The sequence below is a fragment of the Caretta caretta genome, chromosome 1 (assembly GCF_965140235.1).
Source record: "Caretta caretta isolate rCarCar2 chromosome 1, rCarCar1.hap1, whole genome shotgun sequence".
In the NCBI taxonomy this organism is placed as follows: domain Eukaryota; kingdom Metazoa; phylum Chordata; order Testudines; family Cheloniidae; genus Caretta; species Caretta caretta.
In genome coordinates, this window is record NC_134206.1 from 246,935,588 (window position 1) to 246,958,258 (window position 22,671).

The 22,671-nt window shown below is 49.2% G+C and overlaps 1 long non-coding RNA gene across 3 annotated transcripts; it reads left to right on the forward strand.

Annotated features, from left to right (window-relative positions):
* The first annotated feature begins 237 nt into the window (after positions 1 to 237).
* Positions 238 to 9,751, forward strand: LOC125626712 (uncharacterized). Of its 3 annotated transcripts, none has more exons than XR_012665917.1 (3): positions 238 to 770; positions 807 to 1,122; positions 6,892 to 9,751. It is a non-coding gene; the product is annotated as an uncharacterized LOC125626712 (long non-coding RNA). The 3 variants fall into 3 exon arrangements; XR_012665918.1 differs by having other exon boundaries at positions 987 to 1,122; XR_012665919.1 differs by lacking the exon at positions 807 to 1,122.
* The last annotated feature ends 12,920 nt before the right edge of the window (positions 9,752 to 22,671 follow it).

The following is a 22,671-nucleotide window of genomic DNA, read 5'->3' on the forward strand; positions in this document are numbered from 1 at the left end:
TCAAACTTTCTTTCAACTACAGTACCCACCTGCTGAAGTGAAGAAACAGATTGACAGAGCCAGAAGAGTACCCAGAAGTTACTTACTACAGGACAGGCCCAACAAAGAAAATAACAGAACGCCACTAGCCATCACCTTCAGCCCTCAAATAAAACCTCTCCAACGCATCATCGAGGATCTACAACCTATCCTGAAGGATGACCCATCACTCTCACAGATCTTGGGAGACAGGTGTTAAGGAAAAGTTAGCACATGTGACTCCATTTTGGTTTGGGGCCCACCATTGTTTAAATGCCAGCACATCATACACCAGGAGGAGTAATCCTTAGATATTGAATCCCTGTGAAAATCCTCCTCCTTGTCTCCAGCCTGCCTTGACTCCCAGTATCTGGTTTTTGTCAGTCTCTAACTCCCTGTCTCTTGGCCTTGATGTGAGGCTTCCCATCCTGATAATAAAAGTTACTGATGCATAGCTTTAGGACCATGCTGTGTAATTAACATACTGGTATAGCACGAGGAATGCACCAAGCAGGGATAGGTGGTAGATAAGACAAGGGTTTGTTTATTGGCTAAGGTTTCCGATGCACGAGGGCAACATGCTTTGCTAAAAGGTATATAACCTTTGTATAATCTGCATTCAGGGTCCTCTCCTGGCTAGCAGGGGGGCACCACGCTCGAGCGTAATAAACTTAGTGTCTTTTGGGAACTCTGCAGTTGTGGACTTTGTTTCTGTGCCTCAGCCTAGATTCGAACTGTGCGTGTCCTATCAGGTATAATTCACAGCACTGGTGTGCGTGTCCTATCAGGTATAATTCGCAGCACTGGTGTGCGTGTCCTACAAGGTGTAATTCGTAGCACTTGTGTGCGTGTCCTACCAGGTGTAATTCGCAGCAGTTGTGTGCGTGTCCTACAAGGTGTAATTCGTAGCACTTGTGTGCGTGTCCTACCAGGTGTAATTCGTAGCACTTGTGTGCGTGTCCTACCAGGTATAATTCGCAGCAGTTGTGTGCGTGTCCTACAAGGTGTAATTCGTAACAGTTTTGGCGACCACGAAGGGACTCTAGGCTCGCCCCAACAAGCGAGACTACACTCCTCCTCTCGGACAGCTCCAGCCGGCACAGGGTGAGTTCACCTTTGAGAACTCCGAGGAGGGGGGGGTGTGAGCCGTCGCTTAGGCGATAAGGTGGCACATTTTGTGTTCTTTTGGTAGCCCGTTATAGGTTCTGGGCAGAGTGTAAGTAAGGGGACCCCTTTGGCTGAAATTCTCAAGAATTGGGGGAATATTTCTGGCACCCATGGGTTAGGCAGAAAAAAAGCTGTTATTTTATGTAAGGTTGAATGGCCAGCACTAACAACTCAAACATCTGTTGAATGGCCACCGGATGGATCCTTTGCTGGGGATACATTAACAGTGCTTAAAAGGAGGCTGGAGGACAAAGCTCCAGCCCAGATGGATTATTGGTATGTATGGGACAACTGGGCTTATGCGCATGCAAAAGGACATCGTCTTTCCTCCTCCTTTTCTTATTCATCTCAGGGGTCTCCAGCTCCGCTCTGTGCTATGCCTGCTTCTGCCCCTCCTCCGGCTTACCCTCGGCTTTCTGACTTATGCCCGTCACCTCCTTGCTTGCCAGTTAGCCGTGCTTTCTGTCCAGGTGACAAGCCTCATGTGGGGAGGACTCGGGTAGCCCTTGTAAGTAAAAATATTTTAAAAAAGAGACCAGGAGGGCTGGGGGCTAGTTAAGAAGCCCACCCTCCTTGTTAATTTGGTAGTGAAACAAAGCTGGTGCTCATGGAAGGGACAGTTCAGAGAAAAAAAAACCAGGATCGGGCCCAAGCGGGCAGGCAACAGATAGATTGGAAAACAGGTTGAAAACTTAAAGGTCATAGTGAAAAAAGAGGAGTAAATAATTACAGGAATGAAAAATGTAAATCCCGGAATAATACTTAAAATGGTAAAATCTAAGTAATTGGGTGTCGTTTTGAAAAATAAGCAAGTAATTTAAAAAAAAAAAAAAGTAAAAAGTTAACTCTTTAGTTGCTGGAAAGAATTAAGCAGTTAAACTTTGTAAAATACTGAAAAGAAAAAAAATTCTTGGTTTCTTTGCAGCCATTTTGGAAAAAATGGGCCCTTTTCCAAAGAAATGCAATTATACAGTGCTACTTAATTAATATCTTATTAGGTTCCAAGAGGCTACAATAGGTGGTGTCTTCCTTTTCAGGTCGCTGTGTGTTTGACAGCAGGAGTTAAAAGTAAAAGGCAATCAAAAGTCTGGTAAAGTTTATTGTGCCCTTGTTAAAGTAAGAATCTTTAACCTGTGGATCCAAAAGCAAGCCGGAAAGCATTTATTTTAATGTATAATGACAGGTTTCAGAGGAACAGCCGTGTTAGTCTGTATTTGCAAAAAGAAAAGGAGTACTTGTGGCACCTTAGAGACTAACCAATTTATTTGAGCATGAGCTTTCGTGAGCTACAGCTCACTTCATCAGATGTTTACCGTGGAAACTGCAGCAGACTTTATATACACACAGAGAATATGAAACAATACCTCTCCCACCCCACTGTCCTGCTGGTAATAGCTTATCTAAAGTGATCAACAGGTGGGCCATTTCCAGCACAAATCCAGGTTTTCTCACCCTCCACCCCCCCACACAAATTCACTCTCCTGCTGGTGCTAGCCCATCCAAAGTGACAACTCTTTACATAATCAAGTCGGGCTATTTCCTGCATAGATCAAGGTTTTCTCACATCCCCACCCCCACCCCCATACACACACAAACTCACTCTCCTGCTGGTAATAGCTCATCTAAACTGACCACTCTCCAAGTTTAAATCCAAGTTAAACCAGAGCATCTGGGGGGTGGGGGGGGGGTAGGAAAAAACAAGAGGAAACAGGCTACCTTGCATAATGACTTAGCCACTCCCAGTCTCTATTTAAGCCTAAATTAATAGTATCCAATTTGCAAATGAATTCCAATTCAGCAGTTTCTCGCTGGAGTCTGGATTTGAAGTTTTTTTGTTTTAAGATAGCGACCTTCATGTCTGTGATTGCGTGACCAGAGAGATTGAAGTGTTCTCCGACTGGTTTATGAATGTTATAATTCTTGACATCTGATTTGTGTCCATTTATTCTTTTACGTAGAGACTGTCCAGTTTGACCAATGTACATGGCAGAGGGGCATTGCTGGCACATGATGGCATATATCACATTGGTGGATGTGCAGGTGAACGAGCCTCTGATAGTGTGGCTGATGTTATTAGGCCCTGTGATGGTGTCCCCTGAATAGATATGTGGGCACAATTGGCAACGGGCTTTGTTGCAAGGATAAGTTCCTGGGTTAGTGGTTCTGTTGTGTGGTATGTGGTTGTTGGTGAGTATTTGCTTCAGGTTGCGGGGCTGTCTGTAGGCAAGGACTGGCCTGTCTCCCAAGACTTGTGAGAGTGTTGGGTCATCCTTTAGGATAGGTTGTAGATCCTTAATAATGCGTTGGAGGGGTTTTAGTTGGGGGCTGAAGGTGACCGCTAGTGGCGTTCTGTTATTTTCTTTGTTAGGCCTGTCCTGTAGTAGGTAACTTCTGGGAACTCTTCTGGCTCTATCAATCTGTTTCTTTACTTCTGCAGGTGGGTATTGTAGTTGTAAGAAAGCTTGACAGAGATCTTGTAGGTGTTTGTCTCTGTCTGAGGGGTTGGAGCAAATGCGGTTGTATCGCAGAGCTTGGCTGTAGACGATGGATCGTGTGGTGTGGTCAGGGTGAAAGCTGGAGGCATGCAGGTAGGAATAGCGGTCAGTAGGTTTCCGGTATAGGGTGGTGTTTATGTGGCCATTGTTTATTAGCACTGTAGTGTCCAGGAAGTGGATCTCTTGTGTGGACTGGACCAGGCTGAGGTTGGTGGTGGGATGGAAATTGTTGAAATCATGGTGGAATTCCTTAAGGGCTTCTTTTCCATGGGTCCAGATGATGAAGATGTCATCAATATAGCGCAAGTAGAGTAGGGGCTTTAGGGGACGAGAGCTGAGGAAGCGTTGTTCTAAATCAGCCATAAAAATGTCGGCATACTGTGGGGCCATGCGGGTACCCATAGCAGTGCCGCTGATCTGAAGGTATACATTGTCCCCAAATGTGAAACTTCAATCCATCGGTGATCTTCCTGATAACACCATCCTGGCTACTATGGATGTAGAAGCCCTCTACACCAACATTCCACACAAAGATGGACTACAAGCCGTCAAGAACACTATCCCCGATAATGTCACGGCTAACCTGGTGGCTGAACTTTGTGACTTTGTCCTTACCCATAACTATTTCACATTTGGGGACAATGTATACCTTCAGATCAGCGGCACTGCTATGGGTACCCGCATGGCCCCACAGTATGCCAACATTTTTATGGCTGATTTAGAACAACGCTTCCTCAGCTCTCGTCCCCTAAAGCCCCTACTCTACTTGCGCTATATTGATGACATCTTCATCATCTGGACCCATGGAAAAGAAGCCCTTGAGGAATTCCACCATGATTTCAACAATTTCCATCCCACCACCAACCTCAGCCTGGTCCAGTCCACACAAGAGATCCACTTCCTGGACACTACAGTGCTAATAAACAATGGCCACATAAACACCACCCTATACCGGAAACCTACTGACCGCTATTCCTACCTGCATGCCTCCAGCTTTCACCCTGACCACACCACACGATCCATCGTCTACAGCCAAGCTCTGCGATACAACCGCATTTGCTCCAACCCCTCAGACAGAGACAAACACCTACAAGATCTCTGTCAAGCTTTCTTACAACTACAATACCCACCTGCAGAAGTAAAGAAACAGATTGATAGAGCCAGAAGAGTTCCCAGAAGTTACCTACTACAGGACAGGCCTAACAAAGAAAATAACAGAACGCCACTAGCGGTCACCTTCAGCCCCCAACTAAAACCCCTCCAACGCATTATTAAGGATCTACAACCTATCCTAAAGGATGACCCAACACTCTCACAAGTCTTGGGAGACAGGCCAGTCCTTGCCTACAGACAGCCCCGCAACCTGAAGCAAATACTCACCAACAACCACATACCACACAACAGAACCACTAACCCAGGAACTTATCCTTGCAACAAAGCCCGTTGCCAATTGTGCCCACATATCTATTCAGGGGACACCATCACAGGGCCTAATAACATCAGCCACACTATCAGAGGCTCGTTCACCTGCACATCCACCAATGTGATATATGCCATCATGTACCAGCAATGCCCCTCTGCCATGTACATTGGTCAAACTGGACAGTCTCTACGTAAAAGAATAAATGGACACAAATCAGATGTCAAGAATTATAACATTCATAAACCAGTCGGAGAACACTTCAATCTCTCTGGTCACGCAATCACAGACATGAAGGTCGCTATCTTAAAACAAAAAAACTTCAAATCCAGACTCCAGCGAGAAACTGCTGAATTGGAATTCATTTGCAAATTGGATACTATTAATTTAGGCTTAAATAGAGACTGGGAGTGGCTAAGTCATTATGCAAGGTAGCCTGTTTCCTCTTGTTTTTTCCTACCCCCCCCCCCACCCCCCAGATGCTCTGGTTTAACTTGGATTTAAACTTGGAGAGTGGTCAGTTTAGATGAGCTATTACCAGCAGGAGAGTGAGTTTGTGTGTGTATGGGGGTGGGGGTGGGGATGTGAGAAAACCTTGATCTATGCAGGAAATAGCCCGACTTGATTATGTAAAGAGTTGTCACTTTGGATGGGCTAGCACCAGCAGGAGAGTGAATTTGTGTGGGGGGGTGGAGGGTGAGAAAACCTGGATTTGTGCTGGAAATGGCCCACCTGTTGATCACTTTAGATAAGCTATTACCAGCAGGACAGTGGGGTGGGAGGAGGTATTGTTTCATATTCTCTGTGTGTATATAAAGTCTGCTGCAGTTTCCACGGTAAACATCTGATGAAGTGAGCTGTAGCTCACGAAAGCTCATGCTCAAATAAATTGGTTAGTCTCTAAGGTGCCACAAGTACTCCTTTTATTTTAATGTAAATTACCTAACTAATAAGGTAGAGGCCACTGAAACCTGGGCTGCCTATAAAACAAATACAAGAAAATATGGGTAATTCCTCTGTTTTGCCTGCAATTAACAAGGGTATTTGTATAAAAAGGAAATATTTTAAGCAATGACTGACTGCCCAAATGGGGTAGATCTGTGTTTTATTTTTGTCTTTCAGAAAATCAGAGAAAACTGATGCCAGCTGAAAAGCAATTCAACATCTCATGAATTTACTGGCACAATAGGAATTCTGTTCTGTGTTCTATGTCCTGTCTTGTGGTGTTTGTCTTGTGGCCAGAATTGCTGTGTTTAATTTTTCATAGGACAGTTTAGTTTAAAACTAAATAGAAGGGTTACATCAAAATGCAGATACTTGTTTTATTCAACTTGGAATACAAAGTGTTTGGATAATATCAAAAAATGTGATATACTAAAGTTTAATACATTTGCTTAAGTAAAAAAAAAAATTTCATTGGCCAGATCTTTTAATTAAAAAAATTGTTGTTAAAATTTGCACACCAACAGTCTTTGGAAGCAAGGACATCAAAGGTTAACCCACTCCCTATATTATACATGAGATCCTTCTGGCTACCTCACATTTCTAGCCAGAGGGCTGGGGAGGGAAAAAAGCTATTGGACACCAGAAGTTGTACCAAGTGGACTCCTCAAAAGTGGGTGTGCTTGTCCTGGCTTGTTGCTCCAAAGCTCTGTAATAAAGTCATTTTCCTAGAAGGGTATATATGGCATACATTATACAATAAGACTAAAGTGCTGTATAATGGGCAATGCACATGTGTTCCTTTTTAAACAAAAATGTATAAGTAAAAAGTGAAAGTTTCCTTTGCAGGTTAATAAAAGCCAAGAAGGGGAAAAAAAAAAATAAAACGGAGGACGAGCTAATTCAATGCTGTAGCTGGCAGGCTTGGCAGGCTCGGTCCAAAGATAAGACACTGGCCTGCCCAAGGACACTACTCACAGCTAGGATTTGGCTAACAGCTAAGAAAGAGGGGGGCTTAAATGTGCCCAAGCAGCTGTGAGATCTGCAACACACTGCCAGACATTAATGAAATGTGTTAGGTCTCTGTATTTACAGGTAAAAGAAGTCCTGCTTCAAGAATCCTGAGCAAACCTGCCATTTGTTAAAACCAGGTGACTGGGTCTACATAAAGGTCCCTCGACAAAATACTACTCTGGCCCCATGCTAAAAAGGCCCTTATTAAGTCCTGCTAACTACCAACACCGCTGTGAAGTGCCAAGGACTGACTGCCTAGACCCATGCTTCTTACTGCAAAAAGACCCCTCCACCTCGAGGTGACTTCACTTCGACTACTGATCAGTCTGTCCCTCCTTCTGGGTTTTTTTTTTTCTTTCCTCCTTTAGAACAGCAAAAAAAAAAAAAAAAAAAAAACCAAGGTGAAGTGCTAGTAACCTCTCCCTTGTCCACTGACAAAGCTAACCTGCATTCAGTATTTGCTAAAGAAACCAAAGCACTACAGGGTAACGTGCTAGTAACCTCTCCTCTGTATAATGCAAAACCATGCCTGTTCTAAGAGAGAAGGAACGCCTGCTCTGCTAAAACCACCAAAATCTAAAGATTCCTGACTGCAAAAGACACTGAGAATTGGCCTTGATGGCAAAGACGGAGCATTGTACATTGGCAGGGAGAAAGTTGCGGAATGTATTCTTGGGAATGTGAAGTAAAGTGGTGGGGTGGGTTTATTCCAGAGGCTGGAACTGTGCTTGTAGGCAAGTATAAATACCAAAAACGCCTTACAGCAACGAACATTACTCCCACCATCTGCCACCACTCCTTTGCAGGTAAAGGTTCCTGGATCCATCATAGCTACGTTAAGTTGGCGCTGGGACCCCCACCTGACCCTGACAAGCCATTGGATAAGCCACTTGACGAATGAACACCACGACCAACCCATGGACTAAGCTTTCCAGCTACTGGGACCTTCACAGCCCACCAGGACTTTTTGTGTTCCTGTTTATTGGACTTACATTGGGGGTAGTGTTTTTTGTATAGTACAGGGGAGGATGTCGACATTGGTATGGTTTGCCTGGGAGGGGTTCTCTCCCTATTCCCAAGTCCAGTACAAGGATGGGAGGGCAATAGCTTCTTGAATTTAACCCGTGCTATCAAACAGGGTGTAAATCGAACGCAGTGTTGGATTTGTATTCGTACACCCACATATTTAGGTCAGGGAGTCCCGTTGGTAGGGGTACCTATCCCCCTTAATCGAACACTCCAAGCTAAGCTATGGGCAAACACTACATTTAACTGGAATGTTACAATCCAAATATGGTCTATTGATATGGTGGCCCAGAGTAATTATGCTTTATGTGTGTCACGACATAAGGGCATAGAAAATACAGTTTTTGTAGGGAATTTTGTAGGGTGCAAGGACACCACCCAAATCAGCTCTGTTGCGGGAGGCCCCTCTACCTACTCCAGGACCCCGTGGCCGGTCCCCGAGGGGTCTGGCTGGTATTGGTTATGCAATCACACAGCCTATAAGGTTCTCCCAGCAGGATGGTGTGGTACATGTACCTTAGGGGCTATAGTACCCGCCGTGACAGTACACCAGAACCTGACCCGGGGAGAGATCCGCAATCTAGTATGGAGGGACCGACGAAGTATTCCTTTAAACCCCCTTTCTTATCGGCCCAAAGGCTTTCACTCCTTTGTGCGTTGGTTTCTGCCATGGTTGGGAGTAAGCGAGCTGAAAAAAGCTATAGTTAACATTTCAGCTGCTTTGGAACTAATGGCAAATGCTACTGCAGATGCTCTCTCTGCCCTTCAAATTGAAGTCACCCAGCTATCCCAAACTACATTGCAAAACCACCTAGCCCTGGATTATCTCCTTGCAAATCAGGGCGGGGTTTGTGCTCTGGTCAATTCAAGCTGTTGTGTATTTGTAAATCAGCACCATAGGATGGAAACTGACATCCACATCCTCAAGCAACAGGCAGCCCTATTCCACCACATCAGCCTCGACACTACCAAAGCCGGATTCCAGGAGGTCTGGGACTGGCTCACCTCATGGCTACCGGATGTGGGGACTTGGGGACGGCGTATTTTGTATTTACTTTTTTTGACTGTTATTGTTTTTGCGTTATTTTTTGTATGCCTACAATGCTGCAGTATGTGCTGTCGGCAGTTGCAAACCTTGCAGCGCGGTTACTCAGCCCCGATATAGCTTACTGACGTACAAAAAAAAAGGGAGGACTGTTAAGGAAAAGTTAGCACATGTGACTCCATTTTGGTTTGGGGCCCACCATTGTTTAAATGCCAGCACATCATACACCAGGAGGAGTAATCCTTAGATATTGAATCCCTGTGAAAATCCTCCTCCTTGTCTCCAGCCTGCCTTGACTCCCAGTATCTGGTTTTTGTCAGTCTCTAACTCCCTGTCTCTTGGCCTTGATGTGAGGCTTCCCATCCTGATAATAAAAGTTACTGATGCATAGCTTTAGGACCATGCTGTATAATTAACATACTGGTATAGCACGAGGAATGCACCAAGCAGGGATAGGTGGTAGATAAGACAAGGGTTTGTTTATTGGCTAAGGTTTCCGATGCACGAGGGCAACATGCTTTGCTAAAAGGTATATAACCTTTGTATAATCTGCATTCAGGGTCCCCTCCTGGCTAGCAGGGGGGCACCACGCTCGAGCGTAATAAACTTAGTGTCTTTTGGGAACTCTGCAGTTGTGGACTTTGTTTCTGTGCCTCAGCCTAGATTCGAACTGTGCATGTCCTATCAGGTATAATTCGCAGCACTGGTGTGCGTGTCCTATCAGGTATAATTCGCAGCACTGGTGTGCGTGTCCTACAAGGTGTAATTCGTAGCACTTGTGTGCGTGTCCTACCAGGTGTAATTCGTAGCACTTGTGTGCGTGTCCTACCAGGTATAATTCGCAGCAGTTGTGTGCGTGTCCTACAAGGTGTAATTCGTAACACAGGCCAGTCCTTGCTTACAGACAGCCCCCCAACCTGAAGCAAATACTCACCAGCAACCACACACCACACAACAGAACCACTAACCCAGGAACCTATCCTTGCAACAAAGCTCCTTGCCAACTGTGTCCACATATCTATTCAGGGGACACCATCATAGGGCCTAATAACATCAGCCACGCTATCAGAGGCTCGTTCACCTGCACATCTACCAATGTGATATGTGCCATCATGTGCCAGCAATGCCCTTCTGCCATGTACATTGGCCAAACTGGACAGTCTCTACGTAAAAGAATAAATGGACACAAATCAGACGTCAAGAATTATAACATTCAAAAACCAGTTGGAGAACACTTTAATCTCTTTGGTCACTCGATTACAGACCTAAAAGTTGCAATTCTTCAACAAAAGTACTTCAAAACCAGACTCCAACGAGAGACTGTTGAATTGGAATTCATTTGTGAATTGGATACAATTAACTTAGGCTTGAATAAAGACTGGGAGTGGATGGGTCATTACACAAAGTAAAACTATTTCCCCATGTTCATTCTCCCCGCCACCGACTGTTCCTCAGACGTTCTTGTCAACTGCTGGAAATGGCCCACCTTGATTATCACTACAAAAGGTTCCTCCCTCCTCCCCCGCTCTCCTGCTGGTAATAGCTCACCTTACCTGATCACTCTCATTACAGTGTGTATGGTAACACCCATTGTTTCATGTTCTCTGTGTATATAAATCTCCCCACTGTATTTTCCACTGAATGCATCCGATGAAGTGAGCTGTAGCTCACGAAAGCTTACGCTCAAATAAATTTATTAATCTCTAAGGTGCCACAAGTACTCCTTTTCTTTTTGAGGATACAGACTAATGTGGCTGCTGCTCTGAAACCCTAAACTGGGCATCTTGAAACCAATGTATTTGTTTAAAATTAAGGGGGTTCTCACAGAGCTTTTCTGGGTGCTCACCACTCTTCCTTGTCTTTTGCCCATGCTGTCTAACCACATTACAGTGGGTTGTGAAGTTACATTCTTCATACTGTTTCAGCCTGTCCAGGATTTTCACAGATCCTCTGGTCTCTAATACATTTCTATGCAACCTCAATAGTCTTCTCACATCAAGAGTCTCAACAATGTTTACAGCAGGCAGGGGGCAATGGTGGAAGGGGAGGGTCAATCACCAGTCTGCCTGGCTTGCTGTTGGTGCCCTCTCTGGGTGACCAGTGCTGAAAAACCATTGCCAGGTAATGCAGAACTACCGGGTCTAAAGCCTGTGTCCACTTGCTCTCCATTTTATCCAGATTCACTGGAATCACTCCTCTGAATAGCCAAGTTGACCTTGCTCTTCTTAAGGTCTTTTATAAATATAAGACCATGTAATATAAAAGTTATATTTCCAGGCTCTATTGTTCTCTCCTTTGCAATTCTTCCTAGAAATCCTTTTCCTCTGTGTGATTTTTAAACTCTCACTTAAAATATAAATTATCTTAACGATTGAAGTGCTCCCTCACAAACCAGTGCTTTCTCCATCTAGCTTCTAAGCTTTAATCTCTGGTGTTGCCCCTTTTCGACCTGAGTGGCTAATCAAAGTTTGGGGCCCTGTCTTGGGAGTATGCACTGATGATAATCAGGCATGTCTTTGATGCAGTTTTGGTTGTTTATAAAGAATGTACAAAGTTCTGTGCCTCTGAATGCCAAAATAATCAAAATGCAAAAGGGGCAGTTTCTCATCTTACATACCCACCACAGATCCAAAAGCTCTCTCACTAGCTTCTTCTAGGGTCACACTATTCTCACAGGCTATCCCATGGCTTTCTTGCCTTTTCCTCTGCATCTCCCTCTGTTCTTATCTGTTCTCAATTTTTGTATTTTCTGCCTTCCCACACCCAGTTGTCACAACCAGTGGAACTCCCTGCCCACCTGGTTCTAGTTTCTGAGCAGATTCTATTAGGCTTTGTTTTAGATATAGCCCCTTTCAGTGTTTCTTACGTACAACTACCTTAAGTGAAGGGTATGTTCATTTTGAATGAGGTTTTAACTCAACCCACAACAAGGTTTCACCGAAGTTGTCAGGGTACCTTCCCCACTCTGAACTCTAGGGTACAGATGTGGGGACCAGCATAAAAGACCCCCTAAGCTTATTCTTACCAGCTTAGGTTAAAAACTTCCTCAAGGTACAAACTTTGCCTTGGCCTTGAACAGTATGCTGCCTCCACAAAGCGTTTTAAACAAAGAACAGGGAAAGAGACCACTTGGAGATGTCTTTCCCCCAAGCCCTATACCCCCCTTCCTGGGGAAGGCTTGATAAGAATCCTCACCAATTTGTACAGATGAACACAGACCTAAACCCTTGGATCTTAAGAACAATCAAAAATCAATCAGGATCTTAAAAGAAGAATTTTAATTAGAGAAAAGGTAAAAGAATCACCTCTGTAAAATCAGGATGGAAAATACTTTACAGGGTGTTCAGATTCAAAACACAGAGGATCCCCCTCTGGGCAAAACCTTAAAGTTACAGAAAACAGGAATAAACCTCCCTCTTAACACTGGGAAAATTCACGTAAAACAAAAGATAAACTAATCTGCCTTGCCTGGTTTACCTATACTGGTTGCAATATTGGAGACTTGGATTAGGATGGGTTGGAGAAGATGGATTTCTGTCTGGCCTCTCTCAGTCCCAAGAGAGAACAAACCCGTAAACAAAGAGCACAAACAAAAGCCTTTCCCCGCCCCAAGATTTGAAAGTATCTTGTTCCCTTATTGGTCCTTTGGGTCAGGTGCCAGCCAGGTTAGCTGAGCTTCTTAACCCTTTACAGGTAACAGGATGTTGCCTCTGGCCAGGAGGGATTTTATAGCACTGTATACAGAAAGGTGGTTACCCTTTCCTTTATATCATAACACTGGGAAGTTTTCTGTAACTGAAGTGTTTTTAAATAATCAAAATAAAACTCCTCCAGTAAGAAACATACTCAGCTGAGAAACCCTCCCTCATTAGAAACAGACCAATTTTTCAATTTAAATCAGGTCAATTAAGCATATCCATGATTTGCTAGTAGTTACCAGTGTAATGAAAAACACTGTCCCTTTGGTAGACTGTAGGTCTGTTCTTCTGGAAATAAAACTTCTATTTCCTCAGCAGAGGAACAGAGAGACATAAGAAGAGCTTTAATATCTACTTCACCAATATCAGTAGCAGGGTTTTCAAGATAGTCTGAACAGATGAAAAAGAATTTTAAATCAGTCCCAAGGAACTGGGTAAGAGCCCATGAGAAAACAGAGAAGCAAGAAAACTATGAACAACCAGCAACAGGGGACAATAATGTCACACGTTGCTGCCTTACTAGACAAGGTTGGAAGCATAGGGTAAAAACAAGCTGAGAGGCAACAACAATTATCTCGGCACCTATGAGAATCCTTAAGGGGGCTCAGGAGATTTTATGGAGGTCTGCTTCACCTCTTTCTTTGTACCTGTTTTTATTTTTACAGCTTGTATGGCATTAAGCAAGAGTAGTTCAAGCTCTAACTCTTCCTGACCAAGCGGCAAAGAGTCCTGTGGCACCTTATAGACTAACAGACGTATTGGAGCATAAGCTTTCGTGGGTGAATACCCACTTTGTCAGATGCATGACCAACATGCCTTGTCCATGACCAGGAGGGCCCATTGTTAGAGATGAGAGGGTGGACCACTATATCAGTAACTGTATCAGCTCTTCACCTGCCTGCTGAGATAGTGGCCATTTGTATTGGTTGTTTTTGATGTGAAATGGACAAAGATCATGAAAGCCAAACAACCTTTCAATGCTAATTACTTTCAGCTTATCAACCTGGGCTTGTATTTTGAAATGGTGATGTAACCCCCACTGGGAGTTTGCCAGCTCCTTGAACTCCACACTGAGCCTATGGGGGAATCCTACTCAATGGATAACACTATTTCCCAGCATGCTTGGAGTCAGGGATGGGGACAGAATGGATTAGAAACTCCTGCTGAACCTATCAGTGATGGGGACAGCCTGACTCAGAGACAAAGAGACTAGGTTTCATTTCAGTTTTGAGCTTTGCACTGGGGAGGGAGCTGAGCAAGAAGCAGAAACAGCTCAGGGATGTGTCTCTGACTAACTCCCCTTCCCATAAAGGGAGTCTGAACTGTTGTGGGATCTGTGCATGGGTCTGGCAGTTCCAGCACTGTGCAGACCAGCATCCAGAGTTGCAGAGATCGGATGTGGCACTGGCTGGGACCTCAACAGGACTCCGAACCAGGAAGCGAGGAGAGGACCCTACCCCACCCAGGGGTGAAGACACAGTAAGGGGACACTTTTTGTTTAAGCCAGCCAGTGTTCACATTGCTGCAGAGCTCATATCCAGACTCATCCTCAGTGTGCCATCTACCTGGGAAGGTGCCAGAGAAGGAGCAGAGGGCTGAGAAGAGTTGTGAGTGTGGGGAGATGGGAAATTAGCTGATGTTTTAGCACTTACTAGTTAACCCTAATTCTTTCTGTTCCCAGATCCTATTTTCTTGCTCCCAGTAAACTCTCTCATTTGTTATACTGTTATTTTTGGGTGTGTCATTCTTTTCCTGGGGTTTGTGTTGGTGTACTTTATGGTTTCTTGTGTCCTGGATGTGTACTCTTTGCCAGCAGTAGCATTATTCATTTTCCCAAGGGTTAGTAGCACCCCTTCTGTCTCAGGCAGAGGGAGGAGTCACATTGGGTGGAGGCTCTAGGTGTCACAAAAAAGAACCCAGAGCCCATCCCATGCAATTAGAGGGGAGAAATCACTCCAGTAGCAAACACCTGGGAGGAGGCTTGCACCACACCTTGGGGGAGGGGCTACAGTGATAAAAATGAAAGAAAAATCTTGTATCCTAGTAGTAACTCCTAAAGCACCCTTAATATGTAGCAAGCACAAGGGAGGCAGGCTGGTGAAGAAGAGGCCTTTAGTCAGCTCTGTGAGAAGGTTCCTCCTCTACCTTGGTGGGTCTTGCGCTTATTGGGGGATTTGCTCATCTTGGAGCTTCACGGTAGCCCTCAGTTTGGCCGTTTTTGAGAAACCACAGCCAAGGTCAACTCCTCCTGTGTCTGACCAGGAGTTGGGAGGATTTGGGGGGAACCCGGGCCAGCCCTCTACTCCGGGTTCCAGCCCAGGGCCCTGTGGAATGCAGCTGTCTAGAGTGTCTCCTGGAACAGCTGTGTGACAGCTACAACTCCCTGGCCTACTTCCCCATGGCCTCCTCCCAACACCTTATTTATCCTCACCATAGGACCTTCCTCCTGGTGTCTGATAATGCTTGTATTCCTCAGTCCTCCAACAGTCCGCGTTCTCACTCTCAGCTCCTAGTGCCTCTTGGTCCCAGCTTCTTACACATGCACCACAAACTGAAGTGAGCTCCTTTTTAAACCCAGGTGCCCTGATTAGCCTGCCTTAATTGATTCTAGCAGCTTCTTGATTGGCTGCAGGTGTTCTAATCAGCCTGTCTGTCTTAATTGTCTCCAGAAGGTTCCTGATTTTTCTGGAACCTTCCCTGTTACTTTACCCAGGGAAAAGGGACCTACTTAACCTGGGGCTAATATGTCTGCCTTCTATTACTCTCCTGTAGCCATCTGGCCCGATCCTGTCACAGCTCCTAAAACAAAGTCAGTTTGTGTTTGGAGAATCCTCTTACCCATTATCGTCAGGTGCTTTTGTTTAGTGATGGGGGAAGGAAGTGTGACGGGAACAGTCAATCTTACGTAGAGTTTGAAGAATCCTTTTTTGTAAATCTGCTGTGACAGGTCAGGCCAGACGGCTACAGGAGAGTGATCCTATTGGGATCCAGGAAGTGGGGGGGCAAAGCCTGCCCACTGCTAAAGGATCCCCCCCAGCCTAAGAGGGGGATCCACAGGACCTGGACACCAAATAAATATGGGGGACAACTAATGAAATAACAGGGACAGGAGTGTGGTCAAAGGGTCAAACGAAGGGAACCTGATGGGGACACCGAGCAGAGAACCCCGGACAGTGCCCATTGCTCCTCAAAGGTGTCAAGGGAGTCAGTGGACGCTGCCCAGAGGAACTCTGCCCGGATACGTGAACGGACCGAGGATTGGAAATAGGCCCCACAGTCACAGGAGACTCCACTGGCCAACCTCCTCACTCTGGTTTTATAGATGGCCATTTTAGCTAGGGCCAGGAGGATGTTGACCAGGAGATCCCATGACTTTGTGGGGCCATGGATAGGGAGTGCATAAATAAGAAGGTGAGGGGAAAAATGCAACCAAAAATGTAATAAAATATGGGTGAGGGGCTGGAATAGGGGCTGCAGCCTGGCACACTCCAAATATATGTGTGCCAGGGTTTCCCTCATGCCGCAAAAGGGGCAGGTGTCTGGGATAGGGGTGAACTGCACCAAGTACACGCCTGTGCTCACGGCTCTGTGAAGGAGCTGCCAACTGATATCCCCGGTGGGCCTAGGGACCAAGGTGGAATATAGGCTGGCCCACTGGGGCTCCTCACCCTCCAAAGGTGGCAGGAGGTCCTGACATTTTGTATCAGGGCGGGACACGAGGGTGAGGGCATGAAGGGTGTGGAGCACGAGCATGTATAGACGTTTTCTTGGCACGGTCTGGAAGCAGACCGGCTGCAGCTCGTGCAGCCTGCTCACGGTGAAGGGGTGGGAGGGTCAGTTTGGTTCATGGGGCAGGGACCTAATTAAAAAGTCCAGCGGGCCTGGGGTGGAGGGTCAGCGGGGCGCGCCCTCATGCAGGACCCGGTCGAGGTAAACCCAAGCAGCAGGTGGCAAAGCGGCCTTCACCTCCTGAAGTACGCGCTGAGTAGTATGAGGTCTGGAGAGCCCCATGCGCTGAGCAAGTGTCAGGGGATCCAGCCAGTCTCTCCGGTCATAGTCCAGGAGGTCTCCGACTCTTGTGACTTGTGCCAGGACCAACCTCTGGCGCACTAAGGGGGACTCCGCCACCTGCACATGGAGCTGGGGGTTGTGTAGCAGGGGATCCGCGAAGAGATCTTCCCCCACAGAGGCCACCACGGACCTGGCCTCTGTAAACAGTTTCCAGGTCCAGAGGAGGTTCTGGTAGAAGACCAGCAGCCTGGAGAGGTCTCGCGGAAGACCTCTTGGATGGAGGTAAAGGAGCTGCTGGTCATATCGGAGCCCTCGGAAGTGGCGCAGGAAGACGTACACCAGTACGCTCCACGCTGGACTACCTGCACCATAAAGGAGCCTCAGCAGGGCCTGGAGGCGGAAGACATGGACCTGAGTGTGGAGACACTTCAGGCCCTGCCCCCCCTCCTCCAGGGGTAGATGGAGAACCCCTGCAGACACCCAGTGCAGTCCTGACCAAAAGAACTCCAGAATCGATGTCTGGAGGTTGGCCAGGAAACCTGGGGCTGGGACCAGGGTGTTGAGCCGGTACCAGAGCATGGACAGGTCTAGTTGAATAAGCACCAGCACTCTCCCTTGAAGAGAGAAGCACCGGAGTAGTCCTGTCCATTTCCGGAGCCACTCTATCACCCCGCCCTCTAAATTGTGCCAGTTCTCCAGTGGAGAGGATGCGTGGCAGAAAGGTAAACGCTGAGATAGAGCAGCGGACCCACGCTCCACCAGATGGCCTGAAGAGTGGGTGGGAGGGAGCTTGCCTGCCACCAGTCACCTACCATCAAGCCAGAGCTCTTGACCCAGTTGACCCGTGCGGAGGAGGCTTCTGAATAGATGGCCTGGCAAGCCTCCACCCACGCCAAGTCGCTCAGGTCCTGGACCACAAGGAGCATGTCATCAGTGTACGCCGACAGGACCAGCTGCAGCTCCGGCTCCCACAGCACCAACTCCGTCAACCTCTTGCGGAGGAGACAGAGGAAGGGCTGGATTGCCAGAGCATACAGCTGGCCCGAGAGGGGGCACCCCTATCGTACTCCTTGCCCAAAGCTGACTGGTTCAGTCAGGGTCCAGTTGAACCTGACCAGACACTCTGCAGAGGCATACAGCACCTGGAGAAAACCACAAACTGGGGTCCGAAGCCAAATTCTCGCAGAGTGCTCAGGAGATACCCGTGGTCCACCCTGTCAAACGCCTTCTCCTGATCCAAGGACAGGAGGGCGAACGACAGATCATCCCTACATCCGAGTTCCAAAAGGTCCCAGACCAGATATAGGTTGTCAAAGATGCTGTGGCCTGGGACAGTGTAGGTCTGGTCTGGATGGACCACGTCCACCAGCACAGACCCTAACCGCAGCGAGATGGCTTTTGCTACGACTTTGTAGTCCGTGCTGAGGAGCGAGACGAGACACCAATTTCGTAAATCGTGGAGGTCTCCCTTCTTTGGCAATAAGGCGAGCATGGCTTGTCTGCACGAAAGAGGGAGGACCCCGCTCTGCAAAGACTCGGCCCAGGCGGTGAATAGGTCTGGGCCGAGGACGTCCCAGAACATGCAGTAGAACTCCATGGTCAGCCCATCCATGCCCGGAGATTTATTGGTGGGCATGCAACGGAGGGCTTCCGAGAACTCGGCCAGAGTGAGAGACAGCTCTAGCCAATCTCAGTCACCCGCGCTGACCTTAGGGAACTCCTCCCAGAGCACTCTGCAAGCGTTAGGACCGGTCGGATCTGGGGACAAAAGGCTTGCGTAGAAGGCTCTTGCCCTCCCGCACATCTCCACCGGATCCATGAGGGAGGTGCCGTCTTCTGCCAGAAGGCAGGTGATGTGTTTCTTGGGCCCCCTCTTTTTCTCCAGGGCGTAGAAGAAGTGGGAGCTGCGATCCATCTCCCGAAGGAGGCGGATGCGGGATTGAACAAAGGCACCCCGGGCCCGATGATCTTCAAGGGCCCAGAGCTCCTCCCGCTTCTACCGACATGCTCTGCAGAGGGGCGGATCCTCGGGGCTGGTGGCCAGACGCCTCTCCAGCTCTAAGACCTCCCATTCCAACTGCTCTATCACCGCATCCCTCCGTCGGTTGGCGCCCTGAGTGTAGTCACGGCAGAAGAGCTGAGTGCGCACCTTCCCCAGGTCCCACCATCGCCGCTCTGAGGGAAAGGCACGCCGCTGCCCTAGCCAGGCCAGCCAGAACTCCCGGAAGGATGTCACAAAGCCCACATCCTCCAACAAGCTGTTGTTGAAATGCCAAAAGGCTGGCCCCAGCCTCTCCGCGCAGAGGGAGGCCGTCACGGTGGCTAAATGATAGTCAGAAAATGGGGCTGGCCGGATGCTGGAGGAGTGGGCTCGTGAAAGGTGGAAGCATGATAAATAAATGTAGTCCAACCGGGAGTGGTGTGACCGATGGGCCTCCACCCAGACAAAGGTGAACGTTGAAATGTCATCCAGGTGGTGGTTGCACCAGATGTCCACCAGGGAGTGATGGTGTACTATCTCCCGGAGGACGTCTGCGGCAGCCGGGCACTGCTCGGTCCCCGAGTGGTCCTGCTCCTCGAGGGTGGTGTTGAAGTCCCCGCCCAGGACCAGGCACTCATGAGGATCCAAGGTGCTGAGGAAGGCAGACGCCTGCTGATAGAATTGCAGCTGTTCCAGGTCTGATGTCAGGGCATAGACGTTAACGAGGTTGACCACGAGCCCCTCCATACAGACCTGGAGGTGCAGCAGGTGGCCTGGCACAGCCTCGGCGACCCCCAGCACCTCGGGCCATAGGTCAGGGGACAACAGGGTCGCCACTCCAGCCGTACGAACTGTGAGATGGCTAAAGTAGACCCTGTCCCCTGAGTCCAGCCGCCAGCTGTCTTCAGCAGCCGGATCCGTATGAGTCTTCTGCAGGAAAACCACAGAGTACCCCCCTCCCTAAGGAAGGAGAGCATCTGGGACCTGTGGAGACCCATCCTACAGCCCCAGGTGTTCAATGTTGTAATGATGAGCAGTGCCATGAGGAGGGCTGGGCGGAATCCTCGCTGGCAGGGACACTTGCGGCCCCCATTGGGCCATGCAGCAAACTGTGACCTACCCTGTAGGTGAGCAACAAGTCACAGAAGCCATGGACCTGCTGGTAGGCTGCAGCGGCCTGCTTCCCGGTCCTTTTACCCTCCCCCATAAGGGCCCTTGTGGCCCGGAGGATCTGATGAAAGTCTCCCCGTTGCTGGAGAGCAAGCTGTACCTTGTTGTGGGAGCCACGGATGTCTTCTAAAAACTCCCGCAGCTCCTCTCACAGCGCATGGGGGGGTGGAGTTACTGTCTCCTGATGGGGCCCCTGGCACAGCCCCATGGCCCACCGAGATGGGCAGGCAAGGTGTGGACCCCCGATGGGGCGCCTGATGGGCTGGCGCCACATGGCCTGCCTCAAATCCTGGGGCAATAGGGGGTGGTGGAGGGAAGATAGCATCCCCTAGTGGGTAGGGACAGGGAAACACAAAGGCCGCTCCCTGGGGGTCATTTGTCGAAAAAGGGAAGGAGACAGCCCCAGGGGTGGCAATAACATCGCGGGAGGTGGATGGGATAGGGACAGGGTCAGCATCAAGGGCAGGGCCAGGATCAGGGACAGGGGCACGGGCAGAGGTGAGATTCTGGGCTTCAGAAGCCAAGCAGCTGGGTGGTGGCACCTCCTGATCAGGCTCAAAGGTTGAGGGGGTGGGGAGGGGGCTCTCAGTGATGCCGGGTGCAGGCTCTATGGTGGGTTTGGAAGCCACGGCATCAGGAGGTGGACTATCGTCTGTAGGGCCCCCACCCGGGAAGGAGGTTGATTGCTCCACACCAACAAGGGGTGCCTCTGGTGGCTCGGGTCCCGGCCGCGTGGCACTGGCCGTCACCTCAACAGGCTCGGCGGCCATCAGCGGGGTGCCTTCTGTGGCCGGGTTCTGGAGGGGCTCCTTGGAGGTTGGAGTGGAAGCAACGGTTAGGGGGAGGGAGCATGGAGAAAGGGGGGCCTGAGTGAGGTCGCCAAGAGTGAGGCCTGCTGTCAAAGGGTCATCCTCCCCCTGGTTGACCGGGGTCAGACCCAGGGCCTCGATCTCCTCATATATGGAGGGAAGATTGCTTTCCGCCACCCCTGGGTTCTCCCCGCTAGCACCTGATGTGACGGTCGCCTCGGGGCTCACAGGGGCTTCAGATGGTACCAGGGCAAGAGGGCCTCCCTCGGGGGCCTTGGAGGGGAGGGACTCCCGTGGATGGGAGATACTGTCTTCCAGTGCTGCCACGTCTTCCCCAGCCAGCACCGGTGGATGGAATACACCCGTGGGCAAAGCAGAAGGCTCGGCATCAGTGCCCCCCTTTCTGGTTTTCCAGGGGGCCTCCGCATCGGATGGGAGGAGTGGAGCTCAAGCCTTCCACTTGCCCCGCTTCCCCTGTACTAGGGCCCAGCCCTCCATGGCATCATCTGGAGGCTGGCTAGCAGGGTCAGGTCAGGGAGCAGGGGCGATGGCTCAGGAACTCGGAGGCGTAACCGTGGGGCAGCACGAGGGAGGGAAGATTCCCCCTGGGGCAGGCCCTCTCCCATGCCCGGCGGTGTCCCTGCCGCACCCTCCTCCACAGGCCCCGCCAGATTGCATGCAGTGGAGAAGGGGCTCTCCCGCTTGTCTGGGCATAGTGGGGGAGGTGCCCCTTGTGCCCGAGCGGAAGCAGTGGTGGACTGGGAAGGAGGAGGGGTGGCTTTGGGTGCCGGGCAGCCAGGGGCACCGGCGATGACGGGGCCGGCGCCCTGACAGAGCTCGGGGGTCCTGGATGCCCCTTCTTGCCGGACCAAGGAGCAGTCCCTCCGTATGTGCCCCATTGCCCAGCAGAGGTAGCACCGGGCCTCCCCCGCTGAATAGTGCACCCGGTAATGGGCCCCCTGGTAGGGGACCAGGAATGACCCCTGGAGTGCCTCTCCATCCCACGCCGCCGGCGGCAGTTGAAGCTGCACCTGCCGGTGGAATGAGAGGATGTGATGGAGGGAAAAACACCTCAGGTTCATGAAGCCTTTGTAAAAGTGTCCAAGAACACAAAACATCTGAAAAGCCCTTCTGATTTTGTGTCAGTCCAAGGTTCTTTGAAAAGTTTTGATCACTATTAATTATGCTATAGTTAATAAACAAAAACAAAACCCAGCAATGAAGTAAAATAAACCTAGCAATGAACTTTGCAGTTCTTGGCCAATGGGAGCTGCAAAGTTGGCACTCGGGGTGGGGGCAGCACGCAGAGACACACCTCTCTCCCCCTACCCTCCTGGCGCTGCAGGGACATGCCGGACGCTTCCGGGAGGGGTGTGAAGGGAGGGAGGCAGAGCAGGCAGGGAGCCACCTTAGACCTGCTGCTGGCAGGTCTCTGCGTGCCCCTTGGGGAGAGGGGGGCAGAGGGTCTCTGTGGGCTGCCTGGGGCAGGGGGAGTGCATGGAGCCACCTCCCCCCTCCAGCGCCCCTGCCAGGGGCATGCAGAGACATGCCGGCAGCCAGCTGGGACTCAGAGGCAAGTTATCAGATGAGATTTGTCCTGCATTTTGGGGGCCCCCTGTTGGGGGCCCTGCGCCACCGCACGGTTTGTTTCATGGTAAATCTGCTCCTGCTCTTGATAAAAAGAGTGGAAAGACTTATTGAATCAGGCCATTAGTAGGCAGGTGTTAACATAATCAAACACATAATAATAATAATCAGCACCTTTTAACAGTCTCAGTAGAGAAGCTAAGGTCTGAGTGGCATGGAGAATGGCCCATGACTCTTACTCCAAGAGGAATTCCCTTCAGGCCAGAGTAGTGGCACAGTTAATTGGCA